This window comes from Balaenoptera musculus, chromosome 1 (assembly GCF_009873245.2).
Source record: "Balaenoptera musculus isolate JJ_BM4_2016_0621 chromosome 1, mBalMus1.pri.v3, whole genome shotgun sequence".
In the NCBI taxonomy this organism is placed as follows: domain Eukaryota; kingdom Metazoa; phylum Chordata; class Mammalia; order Artiodactyla; family Balaenopteridae; genus Balaenoptera; species Balaenoptera musculus.
Window position 1 is genome coordinate 168,099,513 of NC_045785.1, and position 23,923 is coordinate 168,123,435.

General features: G+C 39.7%; 1 long non-coding RNA gene across 2 annotated transcripts in view; it reads left to right on the forward strand.

Moving 5' to 3' along the window:
• Positions 1-23,923, forward strand: part of LOC118883974 — a 58,498-nt gene that overhangs the window by 1,935 nt on the left and 32,640 nt on the right. The gene's annotated exons all lie outside the window — the stretch shown is intronic.

Consider the following 23,923-nt stretch of genomic DNA (forward strand, 5'->3'; position numbering starts at 1 on the left):
AGAATTCATATGACTTTCACATCTGGTCAAGGTGGAGTAACAGGGAGCAAATTTATCCTCCCACCTGAAACAAAAAATAGACAAAATAAATAGAGCAACAGTTTTCAAGAACCAGACATTAGATAATGAAGGATAATGACCAATGAGAGATGGGAAACAAACTAGGTGATCCCATGATCTCCTCAGCATACTGCTTGGAGAAAGTTTCCAGACCTGGGCACAGAGAGAGGGGATCGAAGCTGAGCCTGGAAGACTTTTCAAGTTGGAAAGATACAGCTGAGAGTCAGGGAAGACCAAGGCAACTAGAGTTAGCAGGATAGAGTACCAGAGAGAAGAGAGACAACTCAGGAGATCTGTGAAGAGGCTCCCTCAGGGATTTAGGTCAGTACTGATCAACACATACATGTGAGAAACTACCCAAGAACTACCCAAAAGAATTAGAGTCAACAGCTACTTATGCACCCATGGGACTGGGAATAGTGCCTATTCCAACCAGCCAGACTGGCAAAGTCTCACAACTCACAGGGTATTGGTTAGAGTATCTGTCAAAAACTTAAAGGTATGAGATTTTATCTTATTTGCAAGGTAACAAGAAGCCTTCCAAAATTTCATGAATGCTGGTAGAAGACACAAGACTTCTGGGTAAGAGAGGAAGGACAGTTTATTTATTATTCAGAGCAATAGCAGTAGCAAGAGTATCAGCAATTTTTTAGACAATTCTCCGAGCCCCACCACAGAGTGACTAAAAAAGAGCTAGATAACATTTGCAAATGCAATGGGTTGACTTACAGGAGAGGAGCTTGAGCTATTTACAATAGCATCAAAAACCACAAAATACTTCGGGGTAAAAGATGTGAAAGACCTATATGCTGAAGACTACAAAGCATTGCTGAGCCAAAATTAAAGAAGATCCAAATAAATGGAGAGATCTACCATGTTCATGGATCAGAAGATGCAACATTATTATCAATTCTTCCCAAATTGATCTATAGATTCAATGAAATCCCAATCAAAATTCCAACAGACATTTTTTGTAGAAATTGAAAATCCGATTCTAAAATTCATATGAAAATTCAAAAAACCCAGAATAGCTAAAAAACAAATGAAAAAGAAGGACAAAGTTGAAGAGTTAGCACTACATAATTTCAAGACATTATAAGCCTACAGTTATTAAAACGGTATAGTATGGCCATCAAGTAGACAAGTAGATCAACTGAACAAAATAGAAAGTCAGGAAATAAAAACACACACACACATATATATATATACTTATTTATATACTGATTCTATATATATATGTATATATATACTGATTTCTATATATATATACTGATTATATATATATATATATATATATACTGATATATGTATAAAGAAGAAAGATCTAAAATCAATAATCTAAGTTTCTACTTTAGGAAACTAGAAGGAGAAAAGCAAATTAAATCAAAGTAAGCAGAAGAAAAGAAATAATAAGCATTAGAGCAGAAATCAATAAAATTGAAAGGAGGATCTCAATAGAGAAAATCGATGAAACCAAAAGCTGCTTCTTTGAAAAGATCAATAAAATGGATAAGCCTCTAGCCAGGCTAAGAATAAAAGAACTTCAAGAAGTTCAAAAATTACAAATATTAGAAACAAAAGAGAGGACATCACTACAGATCCTATGGATGTAAAAAGTATAATAAAGGAGTACTATGAACAACTCTATGCCCACAAATTTGATAACCTAGATTAAATGGACCAATTTCTTAAAAGATACATTTTCCCCAGATTCACACAAGAAAAGATAGACAATCTGAATAGGCCTGTATCTCTTAAATAAATGGAATAAATAATTAATAACCACCCCAAACAGAAAACACCAGACCCAACTGCATTCACTGTTAGGGACTGAATTGTGTCCCCAAAGTTCATAAGTTGAAACTCTAACTGCCAATGTGATTATATTTGGAGATAGAGTCTTCAAAGAGATAACTGAAGTTAAATCAGGGCCTATGGGTGGGCCTCAATCCAATAAGACTGGTGTCATTAAAAGAAGAGGAAAAGATACCAATGATGCATATACACAGAAAAGGTGGCCACTTATAAGCCAAAGAGAGAAGCCTCAGGAGAAACCACCCCTGCTGGCACCTTGAAGCCTCTAGAACTATGAGAAGATAAGCATATGTTATTTAAGCCACCCAGTCTGTGGTATTTTGCTACAGCAGCCCTAGAAAACTAATACTCCCGCCCTATACATGTCCTTCCTTTTAGTAAGATAAATTGGATCATTGTTTAGGTCAGTTCATAATAAGTCGGGTTTTCTGTTCTTTACATACAAAAAACATTGCACTGGATACACTACATGACCTTGGTCAAGTTGCTTTACCTTCAAAAAGATAAAGGTGTTTCCGTTTCCTCATATTAAAAATAAGGGAGCTGGACTACATAAACTCTAAAAATCTTTTCAGTTTACATTTCTATGCCATTATAGAATACATTTCCAGGTAGACATTGTTTTCCCAAACCATCCCCCCTTCGTTCAAAATCTAAGATTCAAGACTGATATGCAAACTTTTCCTAAGTTATTTAATAGCAGTAATCTAAAATTAATAGTAACAAGAATAATGATGATGGTGATGATGATGTTGATGATGACGGTGATAATGTTTGGCTCTGAACTCTGTGTTTTTTTAAAGTAGTAACAGAGTGGAAAGAATATAAAGATGAACATAAATTCTCCTGTGTAGAAAGGCTCTGAACACAGCAAAGTAGAGAAACTTCCTTCATGGGAAAAGAGGACTCGCAGAATTTAGATGCCAATGAGTGAATGGCTCTGTGTCTCCTCTGGAGATTGACTAGAAATTCCTAGGAATGATCTTTCATGTGAGTCACCTTAAGGCTTTTGAAATCCGTTAAGGAGCAGCTAACTAGAACTCCATTCCCTCTCCAACCAGGTAACTTTGCTCTCTAAAGGAAAAGTGGAACTACCACCAAAACCCCAGCATTTCAGACTCCTGTTCATATGGCTGTTTCTGAATCTTATCATCTTTATTTTAAGGACACATGTTTCTGAATCTTTCGGAACATCCCTAAAAAGGGGATAGCTTTCCTCTTTATCTTTACTCTCCTCTAGCACTGGACTTCTGCTGGTGATATAATTAAGACCCAGGCAGTGGCCTCATTATTCCTAACCAGACTGAGGCAATGTTTGACTGCCTCTTTAGAAACATCCCTGTAAACAAGAAAGGGACAGATTACATCATCCGATTGGTGTTAAGCAACGAAGCAGGAGAATACTGGCAAGACTAACAGGCTTTATTTCATTTGAACAAATTACTCTTGGACTCCTGGTCTCAGAGCCTTCATTAGTGACACGGGTACTATCATGCATCAAGAAGACATATTCCACCTTGCATAATGCCTTTCCATTAAACACTCACCTCCCTATGGGAGTTAACCGTCTCTTAGGCAGTATTCATCAGCCATGGCAAGATTTGCCCTGGATTTTTGAATGATCAAGCAACCAAAAGAGAAAAGTGGGCTACCTCGATCCTTCCAGACTTTCAGATTCTCATTTCTACTAGTATAAAGTGCATCCCGAATTGTATACAAGGAACTGCCACTTCCTTCCCATGGTGGCAGTTGAACCCAATCTGTGTGTCCTTAATAGACCAGCGATACAGATGGAAGAGGCCTTAAGAGCTCGGCCTTCTTATTTCATCCTTCTGAAATTGAATGTCTTCATCATGCAAGGCAAGAGATTATTTGTCCAGTGGTAAGGTCCCAGGGTCCAGCCTTCCTAGACATGCCATCCATTCATTCATTCACTCATTCATTCATCAAATATTTAATGAGCCCTTACTATGTGCCAGGTACTGTTTTAGGCACTAGGGATTCTAACAAAACAGACAAGGTCCTTGTTCTTATTGAGGCTTACATTCTATGTGAGTGAGACAACAATAAATAAGTAAATAAAAATAAAATGAATAGCTGCAGATAATAGTGTTAGAAAGGTAATAAAATAGGGTCATGTAATAGAGAATGATTTGGAATAGGGTGATGGCTGGAGTGGGGTACCTTAGATAGAGGTCAGAGAAACTCCAAAGGATGACATTTGAGCTGAGATATGAATGGTGCGACTGAGATGGCCATGTGACAATCTGGGAGGAAATTTTTCAGGAGAAGACAGGTTCCTTTGAGGAACAAAAGCCAGCATGAATAAAGCATAGTGAGCAGGGAAGGTGTAGGACATGCTGAGATAAGAGGGTTAAGAAGGGCCAGGTTAAATATGTCCTTGTAGGTCATGGCAAGGACATTCAACTTTGTGCCAAGAGAAATGGGGAGCCATGGTACTATTTTAAACAGAGTAATAACAGGATCAGAACTCATTTCTGAAAGACCCTTTTAGTTCTTTTGGAGAACATGTGGGTCAGAGTGTCAATGCACAGACCAGTTAGGAGGCTACTGTAAAATTCTGTGTGAGTGATCATGGTGGCTCAGACTGGGGTGGAGATAAATAAAAATTGACATATTAAGGGTATATGTTAGACATGGAAAGAGTTGTTAATGGTTTGGATATAGGAGGTGAGAGAAAAAGAATTAGAAATTATGCCTAGATTTTTTATTTAATGGCTAGGTGGATCATGGTGCCATTTGCTGATATGGGGAAGGCTGGGAAGAACAGCTTAGTGGGGAAAATCTATTGTTTCTACTTTGACTTATTAGGTTTAAGATCTTAACATCTAAATCAAGATGTTGAATAAGTAGTTGGATCTCAAGAGAGAAGCCAGGGGTAGAGATACAAGATATAAAATTTGATAGCATATGACATCATTTTGGTGGGTTTTAACACCCAGGTATTAAAACCTGGAGCAGGTTTTCCAGGCAGAAGAGAAAAAGGAGGCTACAGTCCAGGTGGCAGGAACTCCAATATTTAGAGCTGAGTAGACAGTGCATGAAAATGGATAGCCAGAAAGTAGAAAGAATTAGGAAATTAAGAAAGCAAGAGAGAAGTGTTTCAAAAAGGAGGCAAGCATCATCTTTGTTAAATACTATTGTGAGGTCAAGATAGGTGTGGATAAGATTGTATTCATAGGGTGTTTTCAAAGTAGAAATCTCCACTCTGATCTCATCTATCTTAGAAGTTTGTGAGTGGTCACGGTGGGAACGCCGCACAGGGGAACATTTTCATCATCTCATTCAGGCTGAGAGGGAGGGATGGTGACGCTTCCACAGAGGAGAGCCAATGCTGAGGTTCAGGGAGGCTCAGCCAAATACAAACCACGGTCCTCACACCCCTCCCCCCGCCACACCTCCTCTTCCCTGGGATTCCCCAGCGCTTACTAAGACCTGCTTACTCCCAGAGGACACTGGGTAGGGCACCTGTCCTGAGTCTGGTCAGCACTAGTGGTCTGTCATCCTTCCTATTCGCAGACTGAGGCTCCTCTACTGGTCCTATTTGGCAGACGTGACAGTCTTTGAAGTCTACACTGACATGACCAGAGGCTTTGCCACCAAGGCCAGCAGCCAGCTGGGCACCCATGTCTCCTCTGGCTTATAAAGAGCGCTCTCTTTGCTTGGCTGTGCCAGGAGCTTGAAACCCAGCTTTGCGGAGCCCCGTGCAGCCCTCGGCTCGAGCAGCCCTGAGTTCTCTGGTGAGCTGCAGCCTGAATCCTGAGCTGCTTTGTGGTGAGAGGAGAGGCTTCCTTTGAGTAAAACAGATCAGGTGGCCTGGACCATTTGGTCAGGTTTCTCACATGGCCATGGGAGGCTAAGATTTCCAGTGCTCTGTTTACTGAGCACTTGTTATGTACCAGGCAACGTAACAGGTGTTTAAGAGCCCCATTTTACAGATGAGGACACTGTGACTCAAAAAGATCATGTGAAATACCCAGAATCAAGATTTCAGCTCTATCAGTTATTATGTATTTTGAGTCTCTGTTACTTGGTATGTACACATGCAGGATTGTTAATGTCTTCCTGGTGGATTAATCCTCTTATCATTACGTAATGTCTGTTTGCCTCTAGTGATTTTCTTTGCTCTGAAGTCCACTTTATCTGATATTAATACAGTCTTTCTTCTTCTTCTGTCATATCTTCCATCATATCCACTCTACTATTGAACCTATCCAGCCAGGTTTTTATTTTGGCAATTGTATTTTCCAGTTTTATAAATACCATTCTGTCCTTTTAAAAAATAACTTACAGTTGTTTCCTGAGATTTTCTAGTTTTTCATTTGTTTCAAGAAATTCATAGTTACTGTTGAGGCATTTTAAGATGACTCTTTTTAAAATCTTTGTCATAGTTTTAACATCTGATTCATCGTGGTCTCAGAGTTGATTGATTGTCTTGTTGCATTTAAGGTGCATATTTTCCTGGTTGTTACTATAACAAGTGATTGTATTTAAAAAACTATAGTAACAACCAAGAAAAGTAGAACTCATTCATGTTGCTTAGTAGTTTCCAAATGCAGGTGTCAGCTCAGCTCTCTGTTGGGCACTGCTGATACCAGGGAAGGGAGGAGTGAAGATCTGACATGAGCTTTGTGGCTGCGGGGCCCTACTGACACTACGCTCCACCTCCTCCCACCTCATTATGCCTTGTTCTGCCTCTTTGCTGCCAGATGGGGGTGGAGGTGCAGCTGTCTGCTGGGCTCTGCTGACACTATCCTGGTGAGGGAACCAGAGCACCACTTGGCAGAGTGGAGGACGAAAGGCAGTTCCTCACTCAGCCTCTGACACCTCTTGGCAGGCATCAAAGCCCTGCCTACTTCCATCAGGCAGTGGGAAGAAAATCAGCTCCCTGTTCTTTGGACACCACTGGGCAGGAAGACTGGTGCACTATTGCCTCCTTCCGTGGGGCAGATAGGAGTGGACTGAGGTGGGAGGTCCACTTCCTACTGAGAGATAAGTCCTATTCCAGAATAACTAAATCCAAATCTCTGGGGATAGGACATCAGCCTTGGTATTTTCAACAAGCATTCCAGTTCATTCTGATACACAGTGAAGGTGAGAGCCGTGAGTCTACGTGGCTGCTGAGGTCACCAAGGATGATAACAGGTGCTAAAATCCGTAATGAATAAGGTGCTGAGATTGGAGGATGACAAAACAAGTTGAGTGGGAGCAGACGTTTCAGGAAGATGTGGTTTTAAAAAAGGAGAAGCAAGGGGCCTCCCTGGTGGCGCAGTGGTTGAGAATCTGCCTGCCAATGCAGGGGACACGGGTTCGAGCCCTGGTCTGGGAAGATCCCACATGCCGCGGAGCAACTGGGCCCGTGAGCCACAACTGCTGAGCCTGCGCTTCTGGAGCCTGTGCTCCGCAACAAGAGAGGCCGCGATGGTGAGAGGCCCGTGGACCGTGATGAAGAGTGGCCCCCGCTTGCCACAACTAGAGAAAGCCCTCGCACAGAAACGAAGACCCAACACAGCCAAAAAATAAATAAATAAATAATAATTAAAAGTGCTAATAATTAAAAAAAAAAAAAAAAGGAGAAGCAAGATTGGCAAAGAGGAACAGGAAGAATACTTTGGCTATTTCACGTGCAACAGGAAAAAAAAAAAAGCAGCCTCCCTATGAGAGATTTCTAAGGTCAGTCAAGTTTCAGTTGAACAGGATATGAAAGGAATCCTGAGGGAAGAGGTTGAAGATGTAGGGAATTTGCTGATGACAGGTTTTGGTTGATGTAGGGCAGAGTAGAAGGGTTTGAGAGGAGAGGGGGTGGATCGGATCGGAGATTTTCCAAGCAGCACAGGACAAGTGTCTGGGTGAAAATGGATGATCCAGAGGTTTCAGATGGTGAATTGGGGGAAAAAGGGAAATGCAGTAATGATGGAGTTCATCTGATTGTCAGCAGTGAAAGGAGCAAAATTCAGATACAGCTCAGGGTCTTTCTTTGGTATCTGTCTGTGGGCTCGCTGAGCAACTATGAAATCCTGTAGCAATCTAGGCAAGGGGTGATCTCACCTGGGAAAAGTGGTCCGCTGGCTTGAAGGTGACCCTTTTTCACAGTCATGGCATTCCTTTGTTGCTGGAGTAACTCCCCGTTCCCAGTCCACAGGATATTTCCCTTCTCTCCTTTGTTACTTAAAGGTGTTCCCTCCCTTCCCAACAGCCCTGGGATATATAATCTCTTAGACTGAATTCATGATTTTACAAAGACTTGAAGAGTAACAGATTTCAAACAGCTTGTTTATCACCCTACAAGTCTCAGGTTCAATAAATTACAAAGGCCTGGTTATCTGCTTGCAACTAAAAAGAAAGGAGGAGTCTAGAGAGAAAAATTTAATGTCTCAAAATTATTATCCGGATTCACCATACAGAAAATATTTCATTCAGGCAAATTTAATTGTCAACCTTCCTTACTATAAGGCATCCTCATAGCACCTACTGGGATCTGAAATTTTCTTATGTATTTGTTTATTTTATTCAGTCAAAAAATATTTATATGCCAGACACTATCGTAGGTGCTTAAGATACAGCTAAGAACAAGACAAACTAGGACATTTCTTCTTATGGAGATTATATTCTTATGGGACTGAGTGAACAAAAATCCCATCAACCAGTCAAGAAATAAACAAGGAAAATGTCAGCTAAAGATCCTCTTGTGGATCTTTGATGGAACTCTTACCATGTATGGTAAGTGCTGCAATTTGTCCCCTTTCTAGAACTTTAGGTGTTGCCTCAAATGAGTAGGTCTAGGCAAGTCTTGCCCATTTCCTCCTCTTTTATGTCTATTAAGGTATTACGTACATGCACTAAAATTGGCCAATTTTAAAAGTGTAGTTTGACAAGTGCTTGTACAGAATCACGTCACCACAATAATTAAGATACGGCATCATCTCCTCACCCTAAAGTGCTCTCGTGTCCCTTTGTATTAGACCCTTTCAATCTACCACCAGCCCCCTAACAACAATTGAGCTCCTTTCTGACACTCTAGTTTTGCCTTTTCTACAGTTTTGTATAAATAGAATTGTACAGTGCATAGTCTTTTGTATTTAAGTTCTGTCTATTTTTATTGATCCTCTAATTGTAATTTCATTAGCACCACCCCACTGATTCAGGAAAGATGACCATATTCAGCTTTATCTGTAAAGATATAATGTTTGTAAACTAGCTATTTTAAAGCCACCACCCCCCATTTTTGTTATTGCACAATAAAGCACTGCAGGCAAATATTCATATAGTGCCAAGTGCTATGAGATTGATGGTAGGAATTTTATGGTTGCTACTCCTAATCTTCCAACTTGCCCTGCAGGGTCACACACACAAAAGAATAAGAGAGCATTTGAATACTGTAATATAATATCCACCTCTCCTGTGCTTAGCAAAAAGCATGTAAATTTTTGGCATAACAAGCCAAAGTCATCAATACATGGATAAAATTTTGAGAAAAATACAAGTTAAAACTGTGGTGACTTCTTAACTCACATAGATTTGCTAAATATTTCTATAGTTTCAAAATGGAATTGGTTGTATTTTTTACAACAAAATTAATCAAATTTTACTGTAAGAACTTTGGAAAAGATGCATACAAAGAAAAAACAATTTACATTTATGTTTAAATATAATTTGGATCAGAGTTGTATATACTACTTTTCCACTAAATATTATGCCATAAGGATTTTTGTCACCAGATTCTCTGCTGTTTCACTGCACTAACTACCACCAGCACTGAATATGCTTTCCTCTCAGTGCCTGGAAGGGATGCTAAGCACAGAGGACTGATGCTGTTACCCTACAGTTTTTCAGTGTTTATTTCTTATTGAATTTAGGGGTATTGGTTACACTTGCTGGGTTCAAAATATGGGCTCCGCATGTGGCACAATGCACCACTCAGACCTCAGGCTTCTTTGTCTTAGAAAGCAGGGATTCTGTTTTCTGAATCTCTGATTCACAGATGGGTGATAACAAGAATCTTGACATTTAGACAATGGAGAGATTTGTCTAGCCTTTCACTCTTGTTCTGAACACTTGCTGCCCAGCTGTGTGAGAAAAACATTTCTATTTTCAGAATGATCCTGGACCTGGGCAGTAAAGGATCCCAATATGCAGTGAGTCTGGAGAGTGAGCTCTCAAGTTGAGAAAGATTAGGGATGAAGCGCCAAAAGACAACCTCCCCTTTCTTAGCAAGGAAATTTGTTTTTCTGTTGCATCTCATGGTCATATGAAGTCATGGAGGATTAAAAGAAAGCATGTGATCTTGTGGATTCTTTTTATTTTTTTTCTGTTTTTTTTTTATTGAAGTATAGTTGATTTACAATGTTGTGTTAATTAGTGCTGTACAGCAGTGTGATTCAGTTATACATATATATACATTCTTTTTTTTGTATTCTTTTCCATTATGGTTTATCACAGGATATTGAATGTAGTTCTCTGTGCTATACAGTAGGACCTCGTTTATCCATTCTGTATATAAAAGCTTACATCTGCTAACCCCAACCTCCCACTCCATCCCTCCCCCAACCCCCTCCCCCTTGGCAACCACGAATCTGTTCTCTATGTCCATGATTCTGTTTCTGTTTCATAGATAGGTTCATTTGTGTCATATTTTAGATTCCACATACAAGTGATATCATATGGTATTTGTCTTTCTCTTTCTGACTTACTTCACTTGGTATGATAATCTCTAGTTGCATCCATGTTGCTGCAGATGGCATTATTTCATTCATTTTTATGGCTGAGTAATATTCCATTGTATATACATACCACATCTTCTTTATCCATTCATCTGTCGGTGGACATTTAGGGTGTTTCCATGTCTTGGCTATTGTGAATAGTGCTGCTATGAACATAGCATGAATCTTTTTGAATTATAGTTTTCTCTGGATATGTGCCCCTTTTTCTTTAATCATAGAATTTTAATGCCTGACAAGGCCTTAGATGTATGAGAGCAGGTGGGTTGAGACCGATATGCCCAAGGCCACACAGGAGGAGGAACTGTCCAACACTCACTGGCCTGACTCCCAGCTCTGTGTTCTTTCTTCGGCATCACGTTGCCTCTCCATGGAAAACGAGGTTGTCCTTTTCAGGCTCTATTGAAATATTAACTTTCCAGCATTTTGGACTCCACTACCTTGGGGAGTTGTTGTGGTATTAGCTACACAGAACTTTCCTTTTAAAAAAAATTGGGGATAGTCATGTGGTTGATGAAGCCTAATTTTAGCCACTATCACAACAAATGAAAAATGACCATTATTACCACAAGGACTTCAAGGTAAGCTAGAGCACATTGCCTACTTGCTTTTCTAATTTTCTTTCAAGCTTTGTTCATTTTGTCATTTCCAATGGACTCATTCATATGAAAGTAGAAAACATGAAATTAATTTTCTTAAGATGGAAACTAGACAACATTTGGCAACAACAACAGCATCAAACTCAGCGCACTAGGACCTTGTCTTTGCACAGGAGACAAGAGAAATGGGTGGAGAATGTGGAGGTTTGCAATAGAATTTGTAGCTAGCTTCACCTCCAGAGAAGGTGTCTCCATGAAGCTAGAGGTCCTCCAGTGACCTGAGACCAGATTTCGAGGTCCTAATCCAGATGTGTGCATACGGCTCTAGGTTGAAATGCGTACCATGGCTTTGCCTCTATGTATATTTACCCACAGATCTTTGGGGGAAGATTTTTAATAAATTGCTCCTGGAATATTGTTGGCTTTAAGGAAACCTTGGTGTCTTTACTGAAGAAGAGAGTTTTCCTCTCAGTGTCAATATTATTTCCTGAGCTTGCCATTGAATACAGCTCACAATGGTAAAACTAGATATTTAGAATGGCTTTGGATCAGAAGTAGGGCCCAAATGGCTGCCTGTCCATTCAGGTTCTTTAATGTGAGGAATATTAATAGAATCCCTGGAGCTGGAATCTCACATTTAGAAAACCCATCAGTAATATTCTTGTTACACTTTGACTATCCATTGATGATCTGTGTCTCACTCACAGGAAAACCAACAAAAATGAAATCGTATATTTTTTATTTTGTAATGGGATTAGGTAATGGCCCAATTATGTTCAGCCTCACCTAGTAAAGGATCTCTCTAATTAGTGGACAGAAGTTGCAGGGAAGCTATGACCTTTGGTTCCTCCTTTTACTAAGGGAAAAGGCCTTATACTGTGCAAGGGGGGTCATGATGAGATGGTTCCTGAAATCCACTAAGTAGGGTAATAAATATATTCTGACTACTGTTGATTTTTCTGTGAGATAAACCAGAAGACCATTTTGCTGACTTCAGCAAGTGCTCAGATTGTGGTAGACTCATCAATGCTATTTTTTTGTCCTTTATACTTGGGATTCCTCCCTGAGTTTCCTTGTAAAATGGGGATCAGTGGAAGGATGGGAACTGCTTTGACAAGCTTCTAGTAATTTCCTGCCTCCAGGAAAAACAGGTAGATAATCAAAATGGGCCTGTGTGGCCTGAGCTTCTCTTCCAAAGGAAATGCAAACAATGTCCTTCACAGACAGTTCCAATGTCAACCTTAATAAAAAGTAAAGAGTTTGGGCTTCCCTGGTGGCACAGTGGTTGAGAGTCCGCCTGCCAATGCAGGGGACACGGGTTCGAGCCCTGGTCTGGGAAGATCCCACATGCCGTGGAGCAACTGGGCCCGTGAGCCACAGCTACTGAGCCTGCGTGTCTGGGGCCTGTGCTCCGCAATAAGAGAGGCCGCGATAATGAGAGGCCCACGCACCGCGATGAAGAGTGGTCCCCGCTTGCCGCAACTGGAGAAAGCCCTCGCACAGAAACGGAGACCCAACACAGCCATAAATAAATTAATTAATTAATTAATTAAAAAAATTAAAAAAAAAAATTAAAGAGTTAGAAATTATATTGATAAGCAATACGTAATAAGCAAAGAGTTCTCCTGAATCAGAAAAAAAGATGTAACCAATTGAAATCAGATGGGTATTAACAAGAAGACCTGCTCTGCTGGTTCTTCCCCAGGCCTTGAGTAAGGTCAAATAGAACAGTGAAAAAGGTCAGAAAAAAGATGCCTGGCAAGATTATGAATACCACTCGCATTCTACTTCCTAATATCTCTTGAATCTACCAGGTTCTGTCCATCCTACTGCCACTATCTTGGTCAAAACCTCCATTTTCCCTCCAATGGACTTCTTGCCATGGCCTCCCAGTTGGTCTCCCTGCATGGATTCAGCAGGAAATGATTTCTTCAAACTGCAAGTCAGGTCACAGTGATCTCCTATACTTCTTTATGTGACCTGCAAGGCCCTGCAATGGCCTAGCAGCCCAGTGGTTCTCAATCTCAGAAGTATTTCCCCCAAGGGGCCTTTGGCAGTATCTGGAGACATTTTTGGGCATCTCACTGGGGCGTATTGTTGGCATATGGTGATTGTGCTGCCAGCCATCCACAAGGCACAGGACAGAACTCCACATCAAAGAATTTTCTGGCCCCAAATGTCAATAGTGCGGAGGTTGCCAGCCCAGCCCTAGCCCCTGCCCACCCCTCATCTTGGACCACTCTCCTCCTGACTTATGCTTCAGGCATGGTGGATTTCTTTGTTTCACAAAATTTCCATCTTATCTCCCATTTTCAGTCCCTCGTGTATGTTATTTTCGCTGAAGGATATAGTCCCTCTCCTACAACTCTACCCTCTCATGACCTAAACGTTATTTTGAGTCCCTTCCACAGGGAAACCTTGTCCAACATCCACCCAGTCTCTTATACACTAACAAGCATATTCAGGGTCGTTTCCAAACCTGGGTGGAGCTGATCATGAAATCCTCAGTATTGGCAGCTGGCCGGTGAGAGAGGGCTGTGATGGACACCGGTTCTGCAGGGCATGGAGCAGACACGGCTGAGTGCTGATCCTTCCCCGCTTCAGTTTTCTATTTGAAATCATTATTAACTGACAGACATTTTACTCAAATAAATTCCAAGCACCATCTATGCTCCAGCGATTGTGTCAGGTAAAGAAGGGCGCGAAGAATACCAAGATGAACATAACATGCTCTCACATCGTGTATTGTCCAAAGTGCTCTACCAATTGTGAAAAGCAGATGAGGAAGTGACTAATCTGATCTCTACTGGTGTTCGTAATCATACAATAAATTTTCACTGAGTATCTACTAAACGCCGAGCATTGTGCAAGGTGCAGGGCATGCTAAAGGCAAATAGCAAACCGTTTTTACTCTTAAGGTATTTCCTATCCAGTGGAAATAATAGCTAATTTTACTGGGCTTCACAATTCCTTCACATGTATTGTATCTCATTCCTTCCCTCACACTTTCCGCATGAATTTGATGTTATAATTATGCCAAATTAACAGAGGAGGAAGCTGAGCTTTGGAGAAGACAGTTAAATAGAATGAAATATTTTGAGTGAAGGACCCATATCTGCCTTGTTTATTGTTGTAACTCAAGTGGCCAGCTCAGAGTGGGTGGTCATTATATATTTGTTGAGTGAATGAGTGAACTTCCTTGCCAAAGGTCACAGCTTAGTAAGTGATGCACTAGGATTCCCTGCCTTCCAAATTCATACTCATTCTTCCACATCAGATCCTTGAAATGGTTTCATGTCTGCCCTTACTTAATGTCCGTTTGTCTACTAGGTGTTTAATCCTTGAGGTATAAGAAGGAGACATATAAGAGGAAAGGGGAAAGAGACATGCAGGCAAAGCAAAAGGGATGCTCATGATTCATTGTTTCTCTCTCTCCCTTCAGCTAGTTAGAAGCCCCTGGAATAACAGGCTAGTGCTTTAATGAATCCCTTTGGCACCCCTGTTAATGGCAAAGAGTATTCAATTTTACACGGAAGTTATAACAGAGGAAAACTTCCACAGCAGAAGGAGTCCTTTAAAATTATGTTTCATTTTCACAACTATAGACATAAATTTAAGTAAATGAAATCTCTCCTGTTAGTTGTGAAGGTTTTGATGGTTTCATAAATCCCATGATATGCCTTGGGTGTTAACTATAGTTGACTTTTGGAAGTAGGGCCAGGAAAGTTAGTGAAGGGGAAATTATACAACAAGGTGGGTTTTTTTCCCTTAAATTGTTGAATACGTGTTCTTTTGGAAAAAAAACACTAATTCAAAAAGATATATGCACCCCAATGTTCATAGCAGCATTATTTACAATTGCCAAGATATGGTAGCAACCTAAGTGTCCATTATTAGATGAATGGATAAAGAAGATGTGGTTCATACACACACACACACACACACACACACACACACACATACACACACACTGGAATATTACTCAGCCATAAAAAAGCACAACATTTTGCCATTTACAGCAACATGGATGGACTTAGAGGGCATTATACTAACTGAAGTAAGTCAGACAGAGAAAGACAAATACTGTATGATATCACTTATATATGGAATCTAAAAAATACAACAAACTAGTGAATAAAACAAAAAAAGAAGCAGACTCACAGATATAAAGAACAAACTAGTGGTTACCAGTTGGGGGGGCAGTGGAGGGGGAAGTATAAACTACTGGGTGTAAGATAGGCTGCAGGATGTATTGTACAACATGGGGAATATAGCCAATATTTTGTAATAACTGTACATGGAAAGTAACTTTTAAAATTGTGTAAAAAAACTTTTTTTAAATTTTTAAAGAGTTCTTTTGGGGAAGATCTTATGGGAGCTTTGTATAGAGTATATGAGTAATTGTAATGGCGTCAAGAAGATATACACACATACATACACACATATACGTGCTGTGTCATTAGTAACTCATTTTGAATAATTATATACTGAGGGTGAAAATTAGTCCTGGCATTTGTGTCATATTAATCCAACCCTGGACAGGTCATGAGCATTGGAAACCTGATACAAAATGGTCTGCCATTCATAACTCCAAACCTTTCTTTTTTGGAGCCACGGTTGTGAGTTGTGGATGTTACAGATGGTGGCGATTGTACATGTGGCCAAACTTGACATCGTTATGATTATCTAACCTTAAACTGAGAACTACTGCCAGGCAGTCTTGTCTGAAAAGCTCTTAGGCATCAACACTGCAGGAAGACCATGACATAGTATCTGAGGATAGGCTTTCAGAGGCTGCCAGAATTATTCTCCCTCCATCAAAGGAGTTTAAGCCCCAAACCTAAGCTCTAAATGCAATCTAGCAGTTACGTTTGCCTGTTCCTGCCTGCCATAAAGCGCATGACCATGTAAGTGTGATACTTGGTAAACTTTGAGAAGGTGAAAGGGAGCTAGGCCCAAGCCATGATGGTTTTTAGAGGAAAATATGGAAGAAGAGAGCTGAGGACCTTTTTTTTTTTTTTTTTTTTTTTAATTTGAGAATGTAAGGAGGAATTAATAGAAGTTCAAAATCAAAATCAATTCTGAGGAACTAGAGCATAATCAAGACGCACTTACTGGCTACTGACATCATTGACCAAGAGGCAGGTCCAATTTGAGATAGGACATCAAGACTTCTGCATGGTGATTCTCTGCATTTAGTGTAATCAGTGCCAGTCAGTCTGAGAGTCCGTTCAGGAGAGTATGAAAGATACCAGAACAGATTCTGGTTCAGGAACTGCTAGGAGAAAATGGGAAGAAGGAAGTAGGTCAAGTTCCTATTCACCTCTGTATTAGTTTCCTAGGGCTGCCACAAAGTACCACATACCAGTTGGCTTAAAATAGCAGAAATTTATTCTTTCATCATACTGGAGACTAGAAATTTGAAATCAAGGTTTTAGCAGGGTTGGTTCCTTCTGTATACTCTGAGGGAGACAGCTGTTCCATGCCCCTCTCCTAGCTTCTGGTGGTTGCCCGCTATCCTTGGAGTTCCCTGACTTGAATATACATCACTCCAGTCTCTGCCTGCCTTATTATATGGCGTTCTCTCTCTGTCTCTGAATCTCTCTCTCTTTATAAGGACACCAGTTATTAGATTTAGGGTGCACTCTAATACAGTACAACCTCATCTTAACTTGATTGCATCTGCCAAATAAGCTCATATTACAGGGACCAAAGATGAGGACTTCAGCATATCTTTCTGGGGGAGACAATTCAACTCATGGCAACCTCCTTCCCTCTCTTATGCTAGGGTGTCTTCCACTTGTCTTCACCCAGCTGCCACTCATTCCTGATATGTCACAACCCTAGCTGTCACAAGACTTGAGCATCCCTTTGAGCTGTCTCTCACATAGTGGACACTGTCTGGGTCGGTGTTCGCCTGCAGCAGGCTGGATTTGTGATTTGGACTGCTGGCCCTTTCTTTGCTCTGGAGGTGGGAGTGGGTGGGGTGGGGGGATGGGGGGAGCAGCGACACACTTGTCTCATCGTTCCCAGCTCCCTCCCAGGTAGCATTGCTTGCATCCGGGCATCCGGGCTGTGTCTGTCATCAGCAACGAGGCCTCAGCTTGTCTCTGAGCAATGAGTTTGCCATTTATGAAGAGTTTGCAGTCATTTTGCATCCTCCTTTTCATGTCTTTCTTTGTTCTCTGTTACACTCAAATTCGGACAAAAGAAAGGACAAAAATAGGGACTCACAACTAAACACTGATACTGTTATGTGTGAAATCTTTGTTGCAACTTCCCGTATAAAACATTTTTCTCTCTCAGTAATACTTTGCAATACCATGAGATTCTGAAGGGAGGGAGAAATGTTTTGCTGTTGATTGCTATATAACTTGGAAACTATCACTGTTCTTTAGAGTACAGAGGTGACAATCTCTAACATTAATGCGCAGTTCCAAGGGGGACTGTATACTGGGATTCATATTTTCATATTTTCAATATAATTGAAGGAGGGGATCCTACCATAATAGAAGCTGTAGATATGAGTAACTATACAAGTCCCACAAATCCAATGCTCTTTTGAATTAATTTAATTTAATAAAGCCATAATTTCCAGTTTCCTATGTAATCTGAACTTAAGTTTTTTAGAATAATAAAGTTCAGAGTTTGAAGGAAAAAAAAATTTTTTTTGCTGAGATAGATGGGAATAGTAAGAACTAAAAGAGAAGAAAATTATGTCTTCCAAACGCTATCTCAATAACAAGAAGCAGATAAAAGACTTTCTGTTTTGCTAGCATCTTCTTATTTTTACTACAGCTAAAATATTTTTAAAGAGAGGGTTATTGATAAGAAAATTTTTGAACACAAAATAAATTTCTAGTCATCACAAAGGCTTTTCTTCAACTGTCTGCTAAAATAGAAATCTTTACAGGAAAAAAAAACAACAACAACAGGAAAATCACCTTAAAATGGACATGGAAAGCACCAGACTCCATGAAAATATTCCCGTCTTGCCTGCTTCCTTATTTGTATCGTGTTACATTTCCTGCAAAATGATTTTGTTATTGTTTCAATGTACAGAAATGCAAATTTCTTTGCCTGACCAAGTGCAAATACTAAGCCATTGAGTAGAAAGAAGTGGTTGTTTCCAAATTAAGGACTTAACAATTTTCTGGCCCTGAAGACCCTCCCAGGATGCTGTGAAATGCACAGCCACGTCTGAAATCTGAAAAAGTGTTCTGTGTCCCCTGTGGTCAGTTCTGCTACGGAAAGAGGTCTTTCCTCCCTCTCTAGGGGGAGGCTATTGCCGGCCTCACTCTCGAATTCTTTATTTGCATGTGCTAGTCTTTTTATTGCAAATAGGGCTCTAAATCTTACTTTAGAAATGGATATTGCACTGTGTGCAGGTGCCTGCGCGGTAGAAGCTATCAATAATGTTAGTTATGAAAAGCTGATCATAAGTGTTTTTAGTCCATTAGCCATTTCGCTTTATTTATGTCCCCTTTCAGGCAGGATTTGAAGCCAATATTCAAAAGATGAAGTTTGGATGAAGAGCAACACAGGAGGGTATAAAACACTGTCACATCTTTTCATGCTAGAAAATATTTCTTCCTTATATTATTATTTTTTTTAACAGCTCCTAAAAATAAGTAACCTCTGGGGGAATGAGGAAGGCAGAAAGAGGAACTGGGCCAAGCATAGATATATTTAACACCTATTTATCCATCTATCCATGTATCTATCCATCTCTCCCTTTTCTATCTAATTACCTTTAACGCACATTACCAAATTTTAAAAATTACTTATCACACCCCCAATGTACCTACAGGCAAACTGGACCCATTTTGCTTCATTTCAGCTCCTAACAGAAATTCAGTTCATGATTTATTAATAAAGTCCTATTTGCTCTTATGTGCTGCTTTATTCTCCAAAGAGCCTGCAGTCTAAACAGTTCAACCTGCAAGGAAAGAAGGTTTCTGTACCTTTTCCTGGTGGACAGTGGCCACCAACTGTTGAGATTGCTGGTGTGTGATCACCAATTTAATGCATCCCGGAAGCCACTGCCTGATCCTCCCGCAGAGAGAAGCACGTGCAAACGTCAGCCCACGGGCTTCGCTCCAAGCTTCCCCCAGCGTAGGTAACACGGCCTTAGCGATCACTTCCAGAGATTCGCTCCCGTTTCACAAAAAATGCCCAAGGACAGCAGGAGAAGAAACCAGACTGGCGAGGAAAAGGATGTCTTGAATCATCTAACTTTCTGTTATATTAAAACGCATCATAATATAAAAGCAAAGGAGAATGCATTTTTTTTTCCAAGAGGTTAATAGGCATTTGGGGGTCTTTTAAGAAAAGAATCAAATGTTTAGTCTAATGTCCCAAACCCGTAAAAGAGATGTTGTAACTCAGTGTTGGGCCCCATGCTTCATTTGAGCTCTGCACACTTAATGGTGAGTCCCTGACTTTCATGTTAATTTCCATGAATGACGATGCATAAATGATGTTTTAAATCCCCGTGCAGACCCAAATGAAGGTGAACCCTAGCAACCTGAGTTACCTAGTCCTTCTCTGTGGACTCATTTCTAATTGAATGTTAAGATCAAAGTTTAAGTTTATAAGAAAGAAAAAACAAGTGCAGATAAATAGTTATTATCTGACATCCTTATGAAAATTCATGACCTGCCGTTTTATCAGAGACCTTCTAAGAATTCTAACTGTGAAGTCTGCGGAGCTATTAACTGGCTAGTACACTTCAGTCTCTTGATAAGAAGTGAGTTAAATAATTGTCCTGTTCAACTTGTGCTTGTTAACCTTTAAGGTCAACTAGTTTGAACATACGTTTAATGAAATCCTGGAGCCAGAATTTATGATACCGCTGCTGAATGTTAAATTGGACAATTTACATAAGCAGGACATTAACCTTCTGAGCACTAAATAGCATTTTAGCACTTAGCCACTGGGGACAATAAGGAACATGTTCTATATATTTGTGATAAGCTTGCCTGGAAACTCTCATGATGACCAATTGGCCTACCAAGTTTAGCAGCATAATTAAATGAATGGACTCAGCCCAAGTAAATGATCAGTGCTGTGTACAGTATATCATTATAGTCCGAAGGAAGAAAAAAAGATATGAATAATTTAATAATACATTACTAATTTATCAATGCTAAGTGACTTCGAGGTGGCTCTTTGTAGTTCATTGTTTTCAATTTGATATTTGATTGACTGCTCATGTGATTAAGACTGAATGTATTTCATTTCTTACCAGAAATATATAAAAGCAGTAGATCTGATTTGATTGTTTTGAGCTGAGATGTGTGGGGTTTTCTGCTTTGGTGAGATTACAAAATACCTACTACTGTGCACTGATTAGCAGGTAAACTAGGCATTTGTCACAATCAGATGTGATGTGTGTAGTCCCTACTCCTTGGTAGCCTTCCTGAGGGGAGGGCACTAACCCCTGTGTTGTGCATAAGCCCAGCTTGCCACACAGCAGCAATTATCATTACGCTTTGGAAGGGTCAAGCACCAGGGAAAGCAATTTGCGCTTCACCCAGGAATGTTCCTGCTGATTGTGGACAATCAATCCACTGGGCTGGCTGTCCAGGAGTTGCATTCTGTAAACTCGGTCTAATACTCTGGCGTACTGCTGGCCAAGCATGTATTTGGGGAAACAGTACGTTACCCTGCAGTCAGCTGGGGCCCCTGCCCCTCGGACTTCTAGGGTAAACCTGGATCCCAATCCATGTCTGTGACAGTCCAAGATTCTTCCTTATATTTCGGAGAGGTCCTGGTTTTTACTTCCTGTGCATCTCTCTCTTAACCTCACTCTCATTCTCCCTGTCTCTATTGTCTTGAGAGACCCTGTGTGTGTTGTCCTCAGCTTTTTAGGTAGCTTCTTCTAAACGCTACTCATGTCCGCCATTCTGTGATTCTAATGACAAGCGGTCTGGTTAGGTCACATTGCTGAGCGCCCTATCTTTCGCTGGTCTCAGCCTTTATCCATTCCTCTCTCCTCTTCACCTTCTTCTTTAAAGGAACAAGATTGTTTCTCTCCATCTTGCCGAGGTCCCTCTCATGTTTACCTTCTACCCCAAAGAAACAACCATTTCTGCAAACAAACATTTTCCCCTTTCTAAAGGAGAAATCATAAATATTTTCACATCTAGTTGCAAAAGAATGGGAATATGGTACAAAGTGAAGTGGATATTTGGCAGATATTTGGTTGATCTGCTTGACGTGGCAAGTCAGGCTATACGTGGTAAGTCCTCCCTTTCTGAAGACATGGCTTCCTAATCTGAACCAGAGCCTGCTTCAGCAACAATAAACAATAATAATTCCTTGCATTTTTACACTTCAGAGAATGCTTTGCTGTATATTATCTCATCTCATCCTTGAGAATCTATGAGATACTGTTATACCAATTTCCCATACATGAACTTGTAGCTAAAAGATTCAGGTCCCTTACACAAACCCTGCCCTGCTAGTTGGTGACAGAGCCAAATTAAATTTTTTTTTGTCTGTTTCCAAGTCCAATGCTTCTAGGTTGGCATGACCCATGTGTTCCAATCATTGTTCAGATCCACAAACATAGATTGCACACCTATTATTATTTATTAATGTTAAAATACTTTTAAGTAATTTATGTACATGATAAAAGATAGAACAATACAAATAATTATGTAGTAAAAAGTAGACTTTCTCTTTTCTCTGAATCACAGTTAACCCTCTCCAGAGACAATACCAGGATCTTGTAGATCTCTCCAGTGATACTCTATTTTGCATGAATTTGTATGTCTATCTTTTAAGATCTGTTTGGTAACTTACTGGTCATACTAGTCAGAGCCTTGATTTTTCATGTAACAGTATGTCTTGGTGACTGATCTGTATTAGCACACATTAATCTATTTAATTTCTTTTAAGGTTGCACAGTACTCTATTGTATGTATTTGTCATAATTTATTTATTCTTCTGGTTCCATCTAAATTTTGTGTCTTTTCCTATTACACACAATTTTAAAATCTTTGTAATACATTTTTATATTTGAATTCAAGTATATCTGGAAGATTAATTTCTTATTTGAGAAGAATCATTTCTGATACTATTCCTGGCCATGCACTGGTTACTCAGCTTGGCGCCAAACTACCCCATTACAGAAAGCAGGCTTTCCTATTAAAGTGTGTTCTATTTTGCACTCAGTTGATTTAACTTCATTCCATCTTTCTAAAGTAAGCTATCTCTGGGTTTGATAACCAGAATTAGGAATATAGCAGAACATTGGGAAGGTAATGGAGAGTATCTGGCCAAGGTAGAGTCAAGTGGACATAGTAAAGGGTTTAGACTCTGAAATAACACAGACCTGGATTCAAGTGGTAGCTCGACTGATTACTAGCTGTATAATGTGGGCAAGTTACCTAGGCTCTAAGTCTGTTTTTTGCATTCTTCTCTACGTGGCTAATAACAGCACCGACATTCATATAACTGTAGCAGTATGAAATTACATAATGCTTGTAAATGCACAGTTTCTGGCTCACAGTAAGCAGTCAAAAAATCTTAACTATTGTGGGCTATGAATATTGTTTAAACTTTACAAAATAATCGACTAGATAGCTGAGTCAATCCCAGACAAAATTTGATTGTTCATTTTTAATTTAAAACTGTTTACATCAAGCTATTACTTGACAATTTTTACTTGGTCAGAATACAGCCAGACAATTCTTTTGACCTAACATTGTTTAGAACTGTCTTATAAGTAGATATGGTCCAAGCTTTAGCAACTACTATATGCACACTGTTGGGTGAGAAAAGTATTACTGTGCAGATAAGTGTTTTCAACTGAGACCTTATACTAAAATATTTTATAGGCACGATGTCTTATTTTCCTTCTCTGTTACTAGTTTGCTTTTATTATTAATTTTATATTGTTCTGTAATGTGAAAGGACTCAAGTATGGGATTAACAGATACATACTAACATATATAAAATAGATTAACAACAAGGATTTACTGTATAGCAAAGGAACTATATTCAATACCTTGTAATAATCTATAATGGAAAAGAATAGAAAAAAGAATATATATATATGTGTGTGTTTGTATATGTGTATACATTTGTGTGTGTGTGTGTGTATAGAACCGAATCACTTTGCTGTACCCCGAAACTAACACAATATTGGAAATCAACTATACTTCAACTAAAACAAAGTAGAATTCAATGGAAAGCAGTTTAGCTATATAAATCAAATATTACATGTGCATATTTTTGAACCCAGTGATTCTACTTCTAGAAATTTATGTAACAGAGATATTTGGAAAAATCTACAAATACTGTTCCTCATATTTGTGTTCTATTGCTTCCACTAATAAAAAAGTAATAGAGTAAGAAAAAAAAAAGAACTCAGAAAGAAGGCTTGGCCTTCACTACTTTGGAAGCTGCCAGGTCCGTGTTTTTTATATAGTTAGAGAAAAGTAAAGGAAAGATAGAATCAAGTTGCTGGTCTTCCAGATGCCTAGCCTGACTGTGGAAAGATGGAATCCTTCCTCTCGAATTCTCTATGAGGGTCACTCTGATCAAAAACCTGCCAAGATATTTAATTCCCACTTGGATTGTACGAGCCCTGCTCAAAATCTGCAAGTTTGCCTCTAGACGTTCCATGACATTTCAGCACAGTGAAAATGAAGTACTTGGATTTGAAGTCAGAGGACCTGAGTTTGTGTCTTATTTGGCTGC